Source organism: Oncorhynchus keta, chromosome 25, assembly GCF_023373465.1.
Source record: "Oncorhynchus keta strain PuntledgeMale-10-30-2019 chromosome 25, Oket_V2, whole genome shotgun sequence".
In the NCBI taxonomy this organism is placed as follows: domain Eukaryota; kingdom Metazoa; phylum Chordata; class Actinopteri; order Salmoniformes; family Salmonidae; genus Oncorhynchus; species Oncorhynchus keta.
The window spans coordinates 35,159,575-35,177,849 of NC_068445.1; the positions used below are offsets into that span (position 1 = coordinate 35,159,575).

Consider the following 18,275-nt stretch of genomic DNA (forward strand, 5'->3'; position numbering starts at 1 on the left):
GGTGATTGACTCCGCTGTCCTGGCGTCGTGAGGGAGTTTGTTCCACCATTGGGGGCCAGAGCAGCGAACAGTTTTGACTGGGCTGAGCGGGAGTTGTACTTCCTCAGTGGTAGGGAGGCGAGCAGGCCAGAGGTGGATGAACGCAGTGCCCTTGTTTGGGTGTAAGGCCTGATCAGAGCCTGGAGGTACTGAGGTGCCGTTCCCCTCACAGCTCCGTAGGCAAGCACCATGGTCTTGTAGCGGATGCGAGCTTCAACTGGAAGCCAGTGGAGAGAGCGGAGGAGTGGGGTGACGTGAGAGAACTTGGGAAGGTTGAACACCAGACGGGCTGCGGCGTTCTGGATGAGTTGTAGGGGTTTAATGGCACAGGCAGGGAGCCCAGCCAACAGCGAGTTGCAGTAATCCAGAGGGAGATGACAAGTGCCTGGATTAGGACCTGCACCGCTTCCTGTGTGAGGCAGGGTCGTACTCTGCGGATGTTGTAGAGCATGAACCTACAGGAACGGGCCACCGCCTTGATGTTAGTTGAGAATGACAGGGTGTTGTCCAGGATCACGCCAAGGTTCTTAGCGCTCTGGGAGGAGGACACAATGGAGTTGTCAACCGTGATGGCGAGATCATGGAACGGGCAGTCCTTCCCCGGGAGGAAGAGCAGCTCCGTCTTGCCGAGGTTCAGCTTGAGGTGGTGATCCGTCATCCACACTGATATGTCTGCCAGACATGCAAAGATGCGATTCGCCACCTGGTCATCAGAAGGGGAAAGGAGAAGATTAATTGTGTGTCGTCTGCATAGCAATGATAGGAGAGACCATGTGAGGTTATGACAGAGCCAAGTGACTTGGTGTATAGCGAGAATAGGAGAGGGCCTAGAACAGAGCCCTGGGGGACACCAGTGGTGAGAGCGCGTGGTGAGGAGACAGATTCTCGCCACGCCACCTGGTAGGAGCGACCTGTCAGGTAGGACGCAATCCAAGCGTGGGCCGCGCCGGAGATGCCCAACTCGGAGAGGGTGGAGAGGAGGATCTGATGGTTCACAGTATCGAAGGCAGCCGATAGGTCTAGCAGGATGAGAGCAGAGGAGAGAGAGTTAGCTTTAGCAGTGCGGAGCCTCCGTGATACAGAGAAGAGCAGTCTCAGTTGAATGACTAGTCTTGAAACCTGACTGATTTGGATCAAGAAGGTCATTCTGAGAGAGATAGCGGGAGAGCTGGCCAAGGACGGCACGTTCAAGAGTTTTGGAGAGAAAAGAAAGAAGGGATACTGGTCTGTAGTTGTTGACATCGGAGGGATTGAGTGTAGGTTTTTTCAGAAGGGGTGCAACTCTCGCTCTCTTGAAGATGGAAGGGACGTAGCCAGCGGTCAGGGATGAGTTGATGAGCGAGGTGAGGTAAGGGAGAAGGTCTCCGGAAATGGTCTGGAGAAGAGAGGAGGGGATAGGGTCAAGCGGGCAGGTTGTTGGGCGGCCGGCCGTCACAAGACGCGAGATTTCATCTGGAGAGAGAGGGGAGAAAGAGGTCAGAGCACAGGGTAGGGCAGTGTGAGCAGAACCAGCGGTGTCGTTTGACTTAGCAAACGAGGATCGGATGTCGTCGACCTTCTTTTCAAAATGGTTGACGAAGTCATCTGCAGAGAGGGAGGAGGGTGGGGGAGGGGGAGGAGGATTCAGGAGGGAGGAGAAGGTGGCAAAGAGCTTCCTAGGGTTAGAGGCAGATGCTTGGAATTTAGAGTGGTAGAAAGTGGCTTTAGCAGCAGAGACAGAGGAGGAAAATGTAGAGAGGAGGGAGTGAAAGGATGCCAGGTCCGCAGGGAGGCGAGTTTTCCTCCATTTCCGCTCGGCTGCCCGGAGCCCTGTTCTGTGAGCTCGCAATGTGTCGTCGAGCCACGGAGCGGGAGGGGAGGACCGAGCCGGCCTGGAGGATAGGGGACATAGAGAGTCAAAGGATGCAGATCCAGATCCAGATCCTTGATATCCCTCATCTGTGCTTATGCTCTCTTCAATTCAAACCACAGGTTTTCAATGGGGTTCAAGTGGGATCAATAAACATTTCCATTGTCGATTTTGATGTGTGCTTGGGGTTCGATTTCAGGCTCCTGGTAGAGAAAACCAGGTTTTGACTAAAATGTGCTGGTACTGCACTCTTAGAAAAAAGGGTTCCAAAAGGGTTCTTCGGCTGTCCCCATAGAAGAACCCTTTTTGGTTCCAGGTAGAACACTTTTGTGTTACATGTAGAACTCTCTATGGAAAGGGTTCTATGTTGAACCCAAAAGGGTTCTACATGGAGCCAAAAAGGGTTCTCCTATGGGGACAGTTGAAGAACCCTTTAAGGTTCTAGATAGCACTTTTTTTCTAAGAGGGTGGTTAAAGTTTATGATGCTGTTGACCGTAACATAAGCATAAGCAACATAAAGGTTCGCTTAGGGCCCCAGGCTGCTATAGAGGGCCCCCAACCTCTACTATGTTGAGAGTTAGAATAGTAGAATACACAAGGTGCAAGTTGGAAATTTGGTTGTGCATAGGGCTGTAACGGTGACCGTATTATTGCCACAACGGTGGTCACGAGGCATTATGGAAGTCAAATTCCATGTGACTGTTTAGTCATGGTAATTAGGCTTCTCCAAGCTCTGATGCTGCTGATGGTCATTACTAGCCTACCAAACATGCGAATTGCCTGGTACTCAGCACTATATTGTCCCTCTAATCACTGACATCAACGCAAATGTTTTCAAAAATCTAATCAAACACTTCATGAGAGCCCATAGGCTATGCAATTGCGTGAGAAAACAGAGTGATGGCCTCTATTAAAAAGAGGAGGATCCCATCAGCTTTCAATAGGCTAGGCCTACTATATTTATTTCTCAACTTTCATAATATGAAGCACATTGTTTATCTTTAAAATAGGAGTATAGTCTACCTGGCAGGCATGAAAATGTAACCACCGGAAAAGTGTCCTTCATTCGCTTTTTAAGTGCATTGATGACATGTATTATTCCCGCTGCCCCTGTTTCGAGACAAGTGCATGATAATGGTCCATTCTAAATCAAAATAAATGTCACACAAATATTATTTACTATATGTAAAGACAAGATTAAATCAAGAATAGTGTGATGGGTGACAATATTAGCCTATCACTTGTGAATTATATATTATCACTTGTGAATGATGCCCAGCTTGAGGCAAGAAACAGCCCATGCTTTTTTTGCAACATTTTCAAATCATAGCAAAACACCTCATGTAGCCTAGCACATAAGCCTATATGTTGTGATAAGGCCTGTGTCACAACTAAAGTGGCCAAATAAAATGAAGCACATTCATCTGCTTTACAAGGGATATAGAGCCTAACTGGCATACATAAGCACACAAACAAAATGCTTCTTTATTATAAAAGCAATTCATGCATAATCACATTTGTGATCACTTTTGAGAATGGTGTTTTCCTGCAAATGGAACATTCCCACGTATAGCCTACTGCCATGAGCGCATTGCTGTGCTTATAATAACTATTATTCAACCATGCTGGTCATTTATGAACATTTGAACATCTTGGCCACGTTCTGTTATAATCTCCACCCGGCACAGCCAGAAGAGGACTGGCCACCCCACATATGCTCTTCTAATTCTCTCTTTCTTTCTCTCTCTCGGAGGACCTGAGCCCTAGGACCGTGCCCCAGGACTACCTGACATGATGGCTCCTTGCTGTCCCCAGTCCACCTGACTGTGCTGCTGCTCCAGTTTCAACTGTTCTGCCTTATTATTATTTGACCATTTCATTTTGAACATTTGAACATCTTGGTCATGTTCTGTTATAATCTCTACCCGGCACAGCCAGAAGAGGACTGGCCACCCCACATAGCCCGGTTCCTCTCTAGGTTTCTTCCTAGGTTTTGGCCTTTCTAGGGAGTTTTCCTAGCCACCGTGCTTTTACACCTGCATTGTTTGCTGTTTGGGGTTTTAGGCTGGGTTTCTGTACAGCACTTTGAGATATCAGCTGATGTACGAAGGGCTATATAAATAAATTTGATTTGATTTGATTTGATAATTGAAATAGCCTAATTGTTTACATTTTAAGCTAAACGATCTCATTTGTTACATCAGGCTTATTTCTTTAAATGAACTAGTGAAGCCCACAGCCATATGGCATAGTCAGATCAGGGTTTAACATAAGGACAACTAAATGAACTAGTGTAGCCCACAGCCATATGGCATAGCCAGATCAGGGTTTGACATAAGGACAACTAAATGAACTAGTGTAGCCCACAGCCATATGGCATAGTCAGATCAGGGTTTAACATAAGGACAACTAAATGAACTAGTGTAGCCCACAGCCATATGGCATAGTCAGATCAGGGTTTAACATAAGGACAACTAAATGAACTAGTGAAGCCCACAGCCATATGGCATAGTCAGATCAGGGTTTGACATAAGGACAACTAAATGAACTAGTGTAGCCCACAGCCATATAGCATAGCCAGATCAGGTTTGACATAAGGACAACTAAATGAACTAGTGAAGCCCACAGCCATATGGCATAGCCAGATCAGGGTTTGACATAAGGACAACTAAATGAACTAGTGTAGCCCACAGCCATATAGCATAGTCAGATCAGGGTTTAACATAAGGACAACTAAATGAACTAGTGAAGCCCACAGCCATATGGCATAGTCAGATCAGGGTTTAACATAAGGACAACTAAATGAACTAGTGAAGCCCACAGCCATATGGCATAGTCAGATCAGGGTTTAACATAAGGACAACTAAATGAACTAGTGTAGCCCACAGCCATATAGCATAGCCAGATCAGGGTTTAACATAAGGACAACTAAATGAACTAGTGTAGCCCACAGCCATATGGCATAGCCAGATCAGGGTTTAACATAAGGACAACTAAATGAACTAGTGAAGCCCACAGCCATATGGCATAGTCAGATCAGGGTTTAACATAAGGACAACTAAATGAATAGCCCACAGCCATAGCATATTCAGATCAGGGTTTGACATAAGGACAACTAAATGAACTAGTGAAGCCCACAGCCATATGGCATAGCCAGATCAGGGTTTAACATAAGGACAACTAAATGAACTAGTGTAGCCCACAGCCATATAGCATAGCCAGATCAGGGTTTAACATAAGGACAACTAAATGAACTAGTGAAGCCCACAGCCATATAGCATAGCCAGATCAGGGTTTAACATAAGGACAACTAAATGAACTAGTGTAGCCCACAGCCATATAGCATAGCCAGATCAGGGTTTAACATAAGGACAACTCAGAGTATGGTATTATGTACTTCTGAAATAAATCATGGATTTATTGTGAAGGTGTAGGCTATATTACATGGATTTATTGTGATGGTGTAGGCTATATTACATGGGTTTATTGTGATGATGTAGGCTATATTACATGGATTTATTGTGAAGGTGTAGGCTATATTACATGGATTTATTGTGAAGGTGTAGGCTGTATTACATGGATTTATTGTGATGGTGTAGGCTATATTACATGGATTTATTGTGAAGGTGTAGGCTATATTACATGGATTTATTGTGAAGGTGTAGGCTATATTACATGGATTTATTGTGATGGTGTAGGCTATATTACATGGATTTATTGTGATGATGTAGGCTATATTACATGGATTTATTGTGAAGGTGTAGGCTATATTACATGGATTTATTGTGAAGGTGTAGGCTGTATTACATGGATTTATTGTGATGGTGTAGGCTATATTACATGGATTTATTGTGAAGGTGTAGGCTATATTACATGGATTTATTGTGAAGGTGTAGGCTATATTACATGGATTTATTGTGATGTTGTAGGCTATATTACATGGATTTATTGTGAAGGTGTAGGCTATATTACATGGTTTATTGTGAAGGTGTAGGCTATATTACATGGATTTATTGTGATGATAGGCTATATTACATGGATTTATTGTGAAGGTGTAGGCTATATTACATGGATTTATTGTGAAGGTGTAGGCTATATTACATGGATTTATTGTGATGATGTAGGCTATATTACATGGATTTATTGTGAAGGTGTAGGCTATATTACATGGATTTATTGTGAAGGTGTAGGCTATATTACATGGATTTATTGTGATGATGTAGGCTATATTACATGGATTTATTGTGAAGGTGTAGGCTATATTACATGGATTTATTGTGAAGGTGTAGGCTATATTACATGGATTTATTGTGAAGGTGTAGGCTATATTACATGGATTTATTGTGAAGGTGTAGGCTATATTACATGGATTTATTTTGATGTAGGCTATATTACATGATTTATTGTGATGGTGTAGACTATATTACATGGATTTATTGTGATGGTGTAGGCTATATTACATGGGTTTATTGTGATGATGTAGGCTATATTACATGGATTTATTGTGAAGGTGTAGGCTATATTACATGGATTTATTGTGAAGGTGTAGGCTGTATTACATGGATTTATTGTGATGGTGTAGGCTATATTACATGGATTTATTGTGAAGGTGTAGGCTATATTACATGGATTTATTGTGAAGGTGTAGGCTATATTACATGGATTTATTGTGATGGTGTAGGCTATATTACATGGGTTTATTGTGATGATGTAGGCTATATTACATGGATTTATTGTGAAGGTAGGCTATATTACATGGATTTATTGTGAAGGTGTAGGCTGTATTACATGGATTTATTGTGATGGTGTAGGCTATATTACATGGATTTATTGTGAAGGTGTAGGCTATATTACATGGATTTATTGTGAAGGTGTAGGCTATATTACATGGATTTATTGTGATGGTGTAGGCTATATTACATGGATTTATTGTGAAGGTGTAGGCTATATTACATGGATTTATTGTGAAGGTGTAGGCTATATTACATGGATTTATTGTGATGATGTAGGCTATATTACATGGATTTATTGTGAAGGTGTAGGCTATATTACATGGATTTATTGTGAAGGTGTAGGCTATATTACATGGATTTATTGTGATGATGTAGGCTATATTACATGGATTTATTGTGAAGGTGTAGGCTATATTACATGGATTTATTGTGAAGGTGTAGGCTATATTACATGGATTTATTGTGATGATGTAGGCTATATTACATGGATTTATTGTGAAGGTGTAGGCTATATTACATGGATTTATTGTGAAGGTGTAGGCTATATTACATGGATTTATTGTGAAGGTGTAGGCTATATTACATGGATTTATTGTGAAGGTGTAGGCTATATTGCATGGATTTATTGTGATGATGTAGGCTATATTACATGGATTTATTGTGATGGTGTAGACTATATTACATGGATTTATTGTGAAGGCGTAGGCTATATTACATGGATTTATTGTGATGATGTAGGCTATATTACATGGATTTATTGTGATGATGTAGGCTATATTACATGGATTTATTGTGATGATGTAGGCTATATTACATGGATTTATTGTGATGATGTAGGCTATATTACATGGATTTATTGTGATGATGTAGACTATATTACATGGATTTATTGTGATGATGTAGGCTATATTACATGGATTTATTGTGATGATGTAGGCTATATTACATGGATTTATTAGACTTTTTAAAATGTAGATGTTCCAGAGGTCTGCATCAGTGGCTTGTAGGATATGTGTGGAAGCCAGGAGATAATAAATGTGTTAATGTTCATTAATGGTCAGTTACTGTGAGACAGGCAGTTATGTCAGCTAACAATGCTTTGATTGGTAAATTAGTCTAGCCAGCTATTTATACTTGTAGTAATCATGGCTGAATACCAACTGGTCACGCAGGGCAGTTTCCCTGTTGATTTTGTTAGCCACTCTCACTCAGATATATTCAATATGGCATAAGTCATGGCCAAATGTGTATAATTGCAGGGAATTAACTGTAAAACCTATATCTTTCTTCTGTCAAGGGGGGGGACAACCAAATCTCACTTAGGGCCGGCACCCAAAAGGCTAGATCTGACCATGACAAGTTCCAATCCAAGTGCCAATCCTGCTTAGCAATCTCCAGGCATTAACATTTGTTGGATGACATGAAAATAACAAACCTGGTTTCCTCTGCCAGGAGGCTGAAACTTGGTCGCAAGTTTATCTTCAAGCAAGACAATAACTCCAAGCACACATCAAAATCCACAAAGAAATTCTTACTTGATCCACATTTTGCAATGGCCATCTCATTGGGATATACTATCGAGTGGTTTGAGAAGAGATGACAACAAGCATCACTCATCTCCTGTTATGTATAGAGCATGCAGAGTCAGCCAGGCCACCAGGTCAGATGGGAGTCATACAACATGCAGCCAAGGTCTCGTAGCCTGAGCATGTCAGGTGCCTATAGAAACACATTAAATCAACCAGCCAAGATCTCCTAGCCTGAGCATGTCAGGTGCCTATAGAAACAAATTAAATCAACCAGCCAAGATCTCCTAGCCTGAGCATGTCAGGTGCCTATAGAAACTAATTAAATCAACCAGCCAAGGTCTCCTAGCCTGAGCATGTCAGGTGCCTATAGAAACACATTAAATCAACCAGCCAAGGTCTCCTAGCCTGAGCATGTCAGGTGCCTATAGAAACAAATTAAATCAACCAGCCAAGATCTCCTAGCCTGAGCATGTCAGGTGCCTATAGAAACTAATTAAATCAACCAGCCAAGGTCTCCTAGCCTGAGCATGTCAGGTGCCTATAGAAACTAATTAAATCAACCAGCCAAGGTCTAGCCTGAGCTAGCCTGAGCATGTCAGGTGCCTATAGAAACAAATTAAATCAACCAGCCAAGATCTCCTAGCCTGAGCATGTCAGGTGCCTATAGAAACTAATTAAATCAACCAGCCAAGGTCTCCTAGCCTGAGCATGTCAGGTGCCTATAGAAACTAATTAAATCAACCAGCCAAGGTCTCCTAGCCTGAGCATGTCAGGTGCCTATAGAAACAAATTAAATCAACCAGCCAAGGTCTCCTAGCCTGAGCATGTCAGGTGCCTATAGAAACTAATTAAATCAACCAGCCAAGGTCTCCTAGCCTGAGCATGTCAGGTGCCTATAGAAACAAATTAAATCAACCAGCCAAGATCTCCTAGCCTGAGCATGTCAGGTGCCTATAGAAACTAATTAAATCAACCAGCCAAGGTCTCCTAGCCTGAGCATGTCAGGTGCCTATAGAAACTAATTAAATCAACCAGCCAAGGTCTCCTAGCCTGAGCATGTCAGGTGCCTATAGAAACAAATTAAATCAACCAGCCAAGATCTCCTAGCCTGAGCATGTCAGGTGCCTATAGAAACAAATTAAATCAACCAGCCAAGGTCTCCTAGCCTGAGCATGTCAGGTGCCTATAGAAACACATTAAATCAACCAGCCAAGGTCTCCTAGCCTGAGCATGTCAGGTGCCTATAGAAACAAATTAAATCAACCAGCCAAGGTCTCCTAGCCTGAGCATGTCAGGTGCCTATAGAAACACATTAAATCAACCAGCCAAAGCCTGAGCATGTCAGGTGCCTATAGAAACTAATTAAATCAACCAGCCAAGGTCTCCTAGCCTGAGCATGTCAGGTGCCTATAGAAACTAATTAAATCAACCAGCCAAGGTCTCCTAGCCTGAGCATGTCAGGTGCCTATAGAAACAAATTAAATCAACCAGCCAAGATCTCCTAGCCTGAGCATGTCAGGTGCCTATAGAAACTAATTAAAAACAAATTAAATCAACCAGCCAAGGTCTCCTAGCCTGAGCATGTCAGGTGCCTATAGAAACAAATTAAATCAACCAGCCAAGGTCTCCTAGCCTGAGCATGTCAGGTGCCTATAGAAACAAATTAAATCAACCAGCCAAGATCTCCTAGCCTGAGCATGTCAGGCGCCTATAGAAACTAATTAAATTAACCAGCCAAGGTCTCCTAGCCTGAGCATGTCAGGTGCCTATAGAAACAAATTAAATCAACCAGCCAAGATCTCCTAGCCTGAGCATGTCAGGTGCCTATAGAAACAAATTAAATCAACCAGCCAAGATCTCCTAGCCTGAGCATGTCAGGTGCCTATAGAAACACATTAAATCAACCAGCCAAGATCTCCTAGCCTGAGCATGTCAGGTGAATACAGAAAGAAATGAAATCTATCATGACCACAACCTGAGGATACATGTGTTCTGAGATGGTCATCATGCTAATATTAGTAACCACTCCAAAAAATGAGTAAATATTACCACATTTGAATTCTTTCCACGCTCTTCACACAAGGCAATATATAGAGCTCTTTGTAACAGTTCAACTGTGTAAAGACTGTGCTGTGACCAACAACATACAATAAGTTGCCTCATAATGAACAGGTCCCTCGTCTAACAAGATGATCCCATTCAAAACTTCATGAGACAGACAAGCAAGACACCACAATCCTGTCTGTCTGCCCTTTAGACACATCTCTATTCAGGTACAATTAGCAGTCTGCTGAGCAAGACACCACAATCCTGTCTGTCTGCCCTTTAGACACATCTCTATTTACAATTAGCAGTCTGTGAACAAGACACCACAATCCTGTCTGTCTGCCCTTTAGACACATCTCTATTCAGCAGTCTGCTGAGCAAGACACCACAATCCTGTCTGTCTGCCCTTTAGACACATCTCTATTCAGGTACAATTAGCAGTCTGCTGAGCAAGACACCACAATCCTGTCTGTCTGCCCTTTAGACACATCTCTATTCAGGTACAATTAGCAGTCTGCTGAACAAGACACCACAATCCTGTCTGTCTGCCCTTTAGACACATCTCTATTCAGGTACAATTAGCAGTCTGCTGAACAAGACACCACAATCCTGTCTGTCTGCCCTTTAGACACATCTCTATTCAGGTACAATTAGCAGTCTGCTGAACAAGACACCACAAAGACACATCTCTATTCAGGTACATTAGCAGTCTGCTGAACAAGACACCACAATCCTGTCTGTCTGCCCTTTAGACACATCTCTATTCAGGTACAATTAGCAGTCTGCTGAACAAGACACCACAATCCTGTCTGTCTGCCCTTTAGACACATCTCTATTCAGGTACAATTAGCAGTCTGCTGAGCAAGACACCACAATCCTGTCTGTCTGCCCTTTAGACACATCTCTATTCAGGTACAATTAGCAGTCTGCTGAACAAGACACCACAATCCTGTCTGTCTGCCCTTTAGACACATCTCTATTCAGGTACAATTAGCAGTCTGCTGAGCAAGACACCACAATCCTGTCTGTCTGCCCTTTAGACACATCTCTATTCAGGTACAATTAGCAGTCTGCTGAGCAAGACACCACAATCCTGTCTGTCTGCCCTTTAGACACATCTCTATTCAGGTACAATTAGCAGTCTGCTGAACAAGACACCACAATCCTGTCTGTCTGCCCTTTGACACATCTCTATTCAGGTACAATTACATCTCTATTGCCCTTTAGACACATCTCTATTCAGGTACAATTAGCAGTCTGCTGAGCAAGACACCACAATCCTGTCTGTCTGCCCTTTAGACACATCTCTATTCAGGTACAATTAGCAGTCTGCTGAGCAAGACACCACAATCCTGTCTGTCTGCCCTTTAGACACATCTCTATTCAGGTACAATTAGCAGTCTGCTGAGCAAGACACCACAATCCTGTCTGTCTGCCCTTTAGACACATCTCTATTCAGGTACAATTAGCAGTCTGCTGAGCAAGACACCACAATCCTGTCTGTCTGCCCTTTAGACACATCTCTATTCAGGTACAATTAGCAGTCTGCTGAGCAAGACACCACAATCCTGTCTGTCTGCCCTTTAGACACATCTCTATTGAGGTACAATTAGCAGTCTGCTGAACAAGACACCACAATCCTGTCTGTCTGCCCTTTAGACATGTCTCTATTCAGGTACAATTAGCAGTCTGCTGAGCAAGACACCACAATCCTGTCTGTCTGCCCTTTAGACACATCTCTATTGAGGTACAATTAGCAGTCTGCTGAACAAGACACCACAATCCTGTCTGTCTGCCCTTTAGACATATCTCTATTCAGGTACAATTAGCAGTCTGCTGAGCAAGACACCACAATCCTGTCTGTCTGCCCTTTAGACATGTCTCTATTCAGGTACAATTAGCAGTCTGCTGAACAAGACACCACAATCCTGTCTGTCTGCCCTTTAGACACATCTCTATTCAGGTACAATTAGCAGTCTGCTGAGCAAGACACCACAATCCTGTCTGTCTGCCCTTTAGACACATCTCTATTCAGGTACAATTAGCAGTCTGCTGAGCAAGACACCACAATCCTGTCTGTCTGCCCTTTAGACACATCTCTATTCAGGTACAATTAGCAGTCTGCTGAGCAAGACACCACAATCCTGTCTGTCTGCCCTTTAGACACATCTCTATTGAGGTACAATTAGCAGTCTGCTGAACAAGACACCACAATCCTGTCTGTCTGCCCTTTAGACACATCTCTATTCAGGTACAATTAGCAGTCTGCTGAACAATCACCCCCAAGACCCAGAGCCTTATATGTAGACCTTATTTCTATTTCTGCCTAAAGATATGGCTCTGCCACGGCCAAACTGTTCTCAATCCCTTATTTTGAGGCAGGCAAACAGAAGAATACAGTTCAAGATATAAGCATATTAATAAATAGAGGACATATTTATTTAACACAAAATAAATTCCTATATTAACTCAGTATTTGTCTAAATAAATGACTGGACATGTTAACCTTGGAACAGTGTCAGAGAAGTAAGAAGTAATAACAGATGTTTTTATTTGAATCTGATTCAAAATGGCCTTGTCTTCGACTGTGTTGAGAAAGTCTTATATTAGACATTAATGAAGGTCTGAGCTATTCTGGGATCCTCTGAATAAATCTTGTTTTGTTTTTTAATAGCTGCAGGTTATGTTTTCAAGTCTGACTGGGCGAAAGCAGATGACATTAGCCAAACAAAGTCTTGTGGCAGACAGACTGACGATGAGACAGCAGCACTGATAACAAAACACAACCTACCGCTGTGACAAAAGAAAAACCCACCACTGATAGCAAACCTTCAAATAATGCGTCAGTATGTGAAACACATTAATTTTCCTGACTACAGCTAAGAATCAGGCCTTACACTGTCTCACTGAGTCCCAAGAGGCAGCCTATTCTTTATAGTGCCCTACTATGGGCGCTGGTCAAAAGTTGTGCACTACATAGGGAATAGGGTGCCATTTGAGACTCACATACTCTCTCTGCTGTCGTCTGTATTCATCATCTCTCTCCACTCACACTGCCCCCTCCAATTTCAATTCCATTACTATTACATAACATACCAAACTCCAAAATAAACCTGGAAATTAAAGTAGCAGAATTACTGGAACAGCTAGCTTCACACATATACATAAAAGTGCACACCTTGGCAACATGGATTTGAAATAGATTAAATGCACTCTAATCTTAGTGAGACAGTGAATGCATCCGAAATAGCACCCTATTCCCTGTATAGTGCACTACTTTAGACCAGGTCCCATGGAATAAAATAACACCATAACATTGGAATAGAGTGCCATTTGGGTAGCAAAAAGAATCTGCACTAGTTTCTCTCCTCAGACTGGCAAAGTTCAGCTTAGATCGTGGAGCCACAGGCCGGGGTAGGGAGCATGAATATGTCATCACTATTACAGAATAAAATACATACATTTTGATGGGATTAAAACTAGTGCCTCAAACTGTACCTCAAATCAAATCAAATGTTATTTGTCACATACACATGGTTAGCAGATGTTAATGCGAGTGTAGCGAAATGCTTGTGATTCTAGTTCCGACAATGCAGTAATAACCAACGAGTAATCTAACCTAACAATTACACAACAACTACCTTATACACACAAGTGTAAAGGGATAAAGAATATGTATATAAAGATATATGAATGAGTGATGGTACAGAACGGCATAGGCAAGATGCAGTAGATGGTATCGAGTACAGTATATTCATATGAGATGAGTAATGTAGGGTATGTAAACATAAAAGTGGCATAGTTTAAAGTGGCTAGTGATACATGTATTACATAAAGATGGCAAGATGCAGTAGATTATATAGAGTACAGTATATACATCAATGTTGTTGTTGGATGCAATGCGGAACATATCCCAGTCCACGTGATCGAAGCAATTTTGAAGCGTGGAATCAGATTGGTCGGACCAGCGTTGAACAGACCTGAGCGCGGGAGCTTCTTTTTTTAGTTTCTGTCTGTAGGCTGTAAGCAACAAAATGGAGTCGTGGTCAGCTTTTCCGAAAGGAGGGCGGGGGAGGGCCTTATATGCGTTGTGGAAGTTAGAATAACAATGATCCAGGGTTTTACCAGCTCTGGTTGCGAAATCGATATGCTGATAGAATTTAGGGAGTCTTGTTTTCAGATTAGCCTTGTTAAAATCCCCAGCTTCAATGAATGCAGCCTCAGGATATGTGGTTTCCAGTTTACATAGAGCCACTGTTTCCGTAACCCACTAGACACTCTGTCTCTCTGTTTCAGTAGCTAGTATTTTGCCACTATGACGTACTCCACATGACTCTCTGTCTCTCTGTTTCAGTAGCTAGTATTCTGGCACTATGACGTACTCCACATGACTCTCTGTCTCTCTGTTTCAGTAGCTAGTATTCTGGCACTATGACGTACTCCACATGACTCTCTGTCTCTCTGTTTCAGTAGCTAGTATTCTGGCACTATAACGTACTCCACATGACTCTCTGTCTCTCTGTTTCAGTAGCTAGTATTCTGGCACTATAACGTACTCCACATGACTCTCTGTCTCTCTGTTTCAGTAGCTAGTATTCTGGCACTATAACGTACTCCACATGACTCTCTGTCTCTCTGTTTCAGTAGCTAGTATTCTGGCACTATGACGTACTCCACATGACTCTCTGTCTCTCTGTTTCAGTAGCTAGTATTCTGGCACTATGACGTACTCCACATGACTCTCTGTCTCTCTGTTTCAGTAGCTAGTATTCTGGCACTATGACGTACTCCACATGACTCTCTGTTTCAGTAGCTAGTATTCTGGCACTATGACGTACCCCACATGACTCTCTGTCTCTCTGTTTCAGTAGCTAGTATTCTGGCACTATGACGTACTCCACATGACTCTCTGTCTCTCTGTTTCAGTAGCTAGTATTCTGGCACTATGACGTACTCCACATGACTCTCTGTCTCTCTGTTTCAGTAGCTAGTATTCTGGCACTATGACGTACTCCACATGACTCTCTGTCTCTCTGTTTCAGTAGCTAGTATTCTGCCACTATGACGTACTAGTATTCCACATGACTCTCTGTCTCTCTGTTTCAGTAGCTAGTATTCTGGCACTATGACGTACTCCACATGACTCTCTGTCTCTCTGTTTCAGTAGCTAGTATTCTGGCACTATGACGTACTCCACATGACTCTCTGTCTCTCTGTTTCAGTAGCTAGTATTCTGGCACTATGACGTACTCCACATGACTCTCTGTCTCTCTGTTTCAGTAGCTAGTATTCTGGCACTATGACGTACTCCACATGACTCTCTGTCTCTCTGTTTCAGTAGCTAGTATTCTGGCACTATGACGTACTCCACATGACTCTCTGTCTCTCTGTTTCAGTAGCTAGTATTCTGGCACTATGACGTACTCCACATGACTCTCTGTCTCTCTGTTTCAGTAGCTAGTATTCTGGCACTATGACGTACTCCACATGACTCTCTGTCTCTCTGTTTCAGTAGCTAGTATTCTGGCACTATGACGTACTCCACATGACTCTCTGTCTCTCTGTTTCAGTAGCTAGTATTCTGGCACTATGACGTACTCCACATGACTCTCTGTCTCTCTGTTTCAGTAGCTAGTATCTGGCACTGACGTACTCCACATGACTCTCTGTCTCTCTGTTTCAGTAGCTAGTATTCTGGCACTATGACTACTCATGTCTCTCTGTTTCAGTAGCTAGTATTCTGGCACTATGACGTACTCCACATGACTCTCTGTCTCTCTGTTTCAGTAGCTAGTATTCTGGCACTATGACGTACTCCACATGACTCTCTGTCTCTCTGTTTCAGTAGCTAGTATTCTGGCACTATGACGTACTCCACATGACTCTCTGTCTCTCTGTTTCAGTAGCTAGTATTCTGGCACTATGACTGGCACTATGACGTACTCATGACTCTCTGTCTCTCTGTTTCAGTAGCTAGTATTCTGGCACATGACTCTCTGTCTCTCTGTTTCAGTAGCTAGTATTCTGGCACTATGACGTACTCCACATGACTCTCTGTCTCTCTGTTTCAGTAGCTAGTATTCTGGCACTATGACGTACCCACATGACTCTCTGTCTCTCTGTTTCAGTAGCTAGTATTCTGGCACTATGACGTACTCCACATGACTCTCTGTCTCTCTGTTTCAGTAGCTAGTATTCTGGCACTATGACGTACTCCACATGACTCTCTGTCTCTCTGTTTCAGTAGCTAGTATTCTGGCACTATGACGTACTCCACATGACTCTCTGTCTCTCTGTTTCAGTAGCTAGTATTCTGGCACTATGACGTACTCCACATGACTCTCTGTCTCTCTGTTTCAGTAGCTAGTATTCTGGCACATGACTCTCTGTCTCTCTGTTTGTAGCGTATTCTGGCACTATGACGTACTCCACATGACTCTCTGTCTCTCTGTTTCAGTAGCTAGTATTCTGGCACTATGACGTACTCCACATGACTCTCTGTCTCTCTGTTTCAGTAGCTAGTATTCTGGCACTATGACTGTTTCAGTAGCTAGTATTCTCCACATGACTCTCTGTCTCTCTGTTTCAGTAGCTAGTATTCTGGCACTATGACGTACTCCACATACTCAGTAGCTAGTACATGACTCTCTGTCTCTCTGTTTCAGTAGCTAGTATTCTGGCACTATGACGTACTCCACATGACTCTCTGTCTCTCTGTTTCAGTAGCTAGTATTCTGGCACTATGACGTGACAGTAGCCTGGCACATGACTCTCTGTCTCTCTGTTTCAGTAGCTAGTATTCTGGCACTATGACGTACTCCACATGACTCTCTGTCTCTCTGTTTCAGTAGCTAGTATTCTGGCACACGTACTCCACATGACTCTCTGTCTCTCTGTTTCAGTAGCTAGTATTCTGGCACTATGACATGACTCTCTGTCTCTCTGTTTCAGTAGCTAGTATTCTGGCACTATGACGTACTCCACATGACTCTCTGTCTCTCTGTTTCAGTAGCTAGTATTCTGGCACTATGACGTACTCCACATGACTCTCTGTTTCAGTAGCTAGTATTCTGGCACTATGACGTACTCCACATGACTCTCTGTCTCTCTGTTTCAGTAGCTAGTATTCTGGCACTATGACGTACTCCACATGACTCTCTGTCTCTCTGTTTCAGTAGCTAGTATTCTGGCACTATGACGTACTCCACATGACTCTCTGTCTCTCTGTTTCAGTAGCTAGTATTCTGGCACTATGACGTACTCCACATGACTCTCTGTCTCTCTGTTTCAGTAGCTAGTATTCTGGCACTATGACGTACTCCACATGACTCTCTGTCTCTCTGTTTCAGTAGCTAGTATTCTGCCACTATGACGTACTCCACATGACTCTCTGTCTCTCTGTTTCAGTAGCTAGTATTCTGGCACTATGACGTACTCCATATGACTCTCTGTCTCTCTGTTTCAGTAGCTAGTATTCTGCCACTATGACGTACTCCACATGACTCTCTGTCTCTCTGTTTCAGTAGCTAGTATTCTGGCACTATGACGTACTCCACATGACTCTCTGTCTCTCTGTTTCAGTAGCTAGTATTCTGGCACTATGACGTAGTAGCTAGTATTCCACATGACTCTCTGTCTCTCTGTTTCAGTAGCTAGTATTCTGGCACTATGACGTACTCCACATGACTCTCTGTCTCTCTGTTTCAGTAGCTAGTATTCTGGCACTATGACGTACCCACATGACTCTCTGTCTCTCTGTTTCAGTAGCTAGTATTCTGGCACTATGACGTACTCCACATGACTCTCTGTCTCTCTGTTTCAGTAGCTAGTATTCTGGCACTATGACGTACTCCACATGACTCTCTGTCTCTCTGTTTCAGTAGCTAGTATTCTGGCACTATGACGTACTCCACATGACTCTCTGTCTCTCTGTTTCAGTAGCTAGTATTCTGGCACTATGACGTACCCACATGACTCTCTGTCTCTCTGTTTCAGTAGCTAGTATTCTGGCACTATGACGTACTCCACATGACTCTCTGTCTCTCTGTTTCAGTAGCTAGTATTCTGGCACTATGACG

The 18,275-nt window shown here is 42.9% G+C and overlaps 1 protein-coding gene and 2 long non-coding RNA genes across 6 annotated transcripts in view; 2 read left to right on the forward strand and 1 right to left on the reverse strand.

Annotated features, from left to right (window-relative positions):
• The window catches only part of LOC118374210 (whirlin-like), a 110,706-nt gene that overhangs the window by 88,903 nt on the left and 3,528 nt on the right, over positions 1-18,275 (reverse strand). The window lies entirely within an intron of this gene.
• LOC127911731 (uncharacterized) lies at positions 5,592-7,236 on the forward strand. The gene is made up of 4 exons (XR_008079124.1): positions 5,592-5,779; positions 6,140-6,238; positions 6,728-6,859; positions 7,124-7,236. It is a non-coding gene; the product is annotated as an uncharacterized LOC127911731 (long non-coding RNA).
• LOC127911732 (uncharacterized) lies at positions 8,451-9,612 on the forward strand. Of its 4 annotated transcripts, none has more exons than XR_008079125.1 (5): positions 8,454-8,511; positions 8,628-8,685; positions 8,809-8,924; positions 9,099-9,214; positions 9,497-9,612. It is a non-coding gene; the product is annotated as an uncharacterized LOC127911732 (long non-coding RNA). The 4 variants fall into 4 exon arrangements; XR_008079126.1 differs by lacking the exon at positions 8,454-8,511 and adding an exon at positions 8,532-8,569; XR_008079127.1 differs by lacking the exon at positions 8,628-8,685 and having other exon boundaries at positions 8,451-8,511.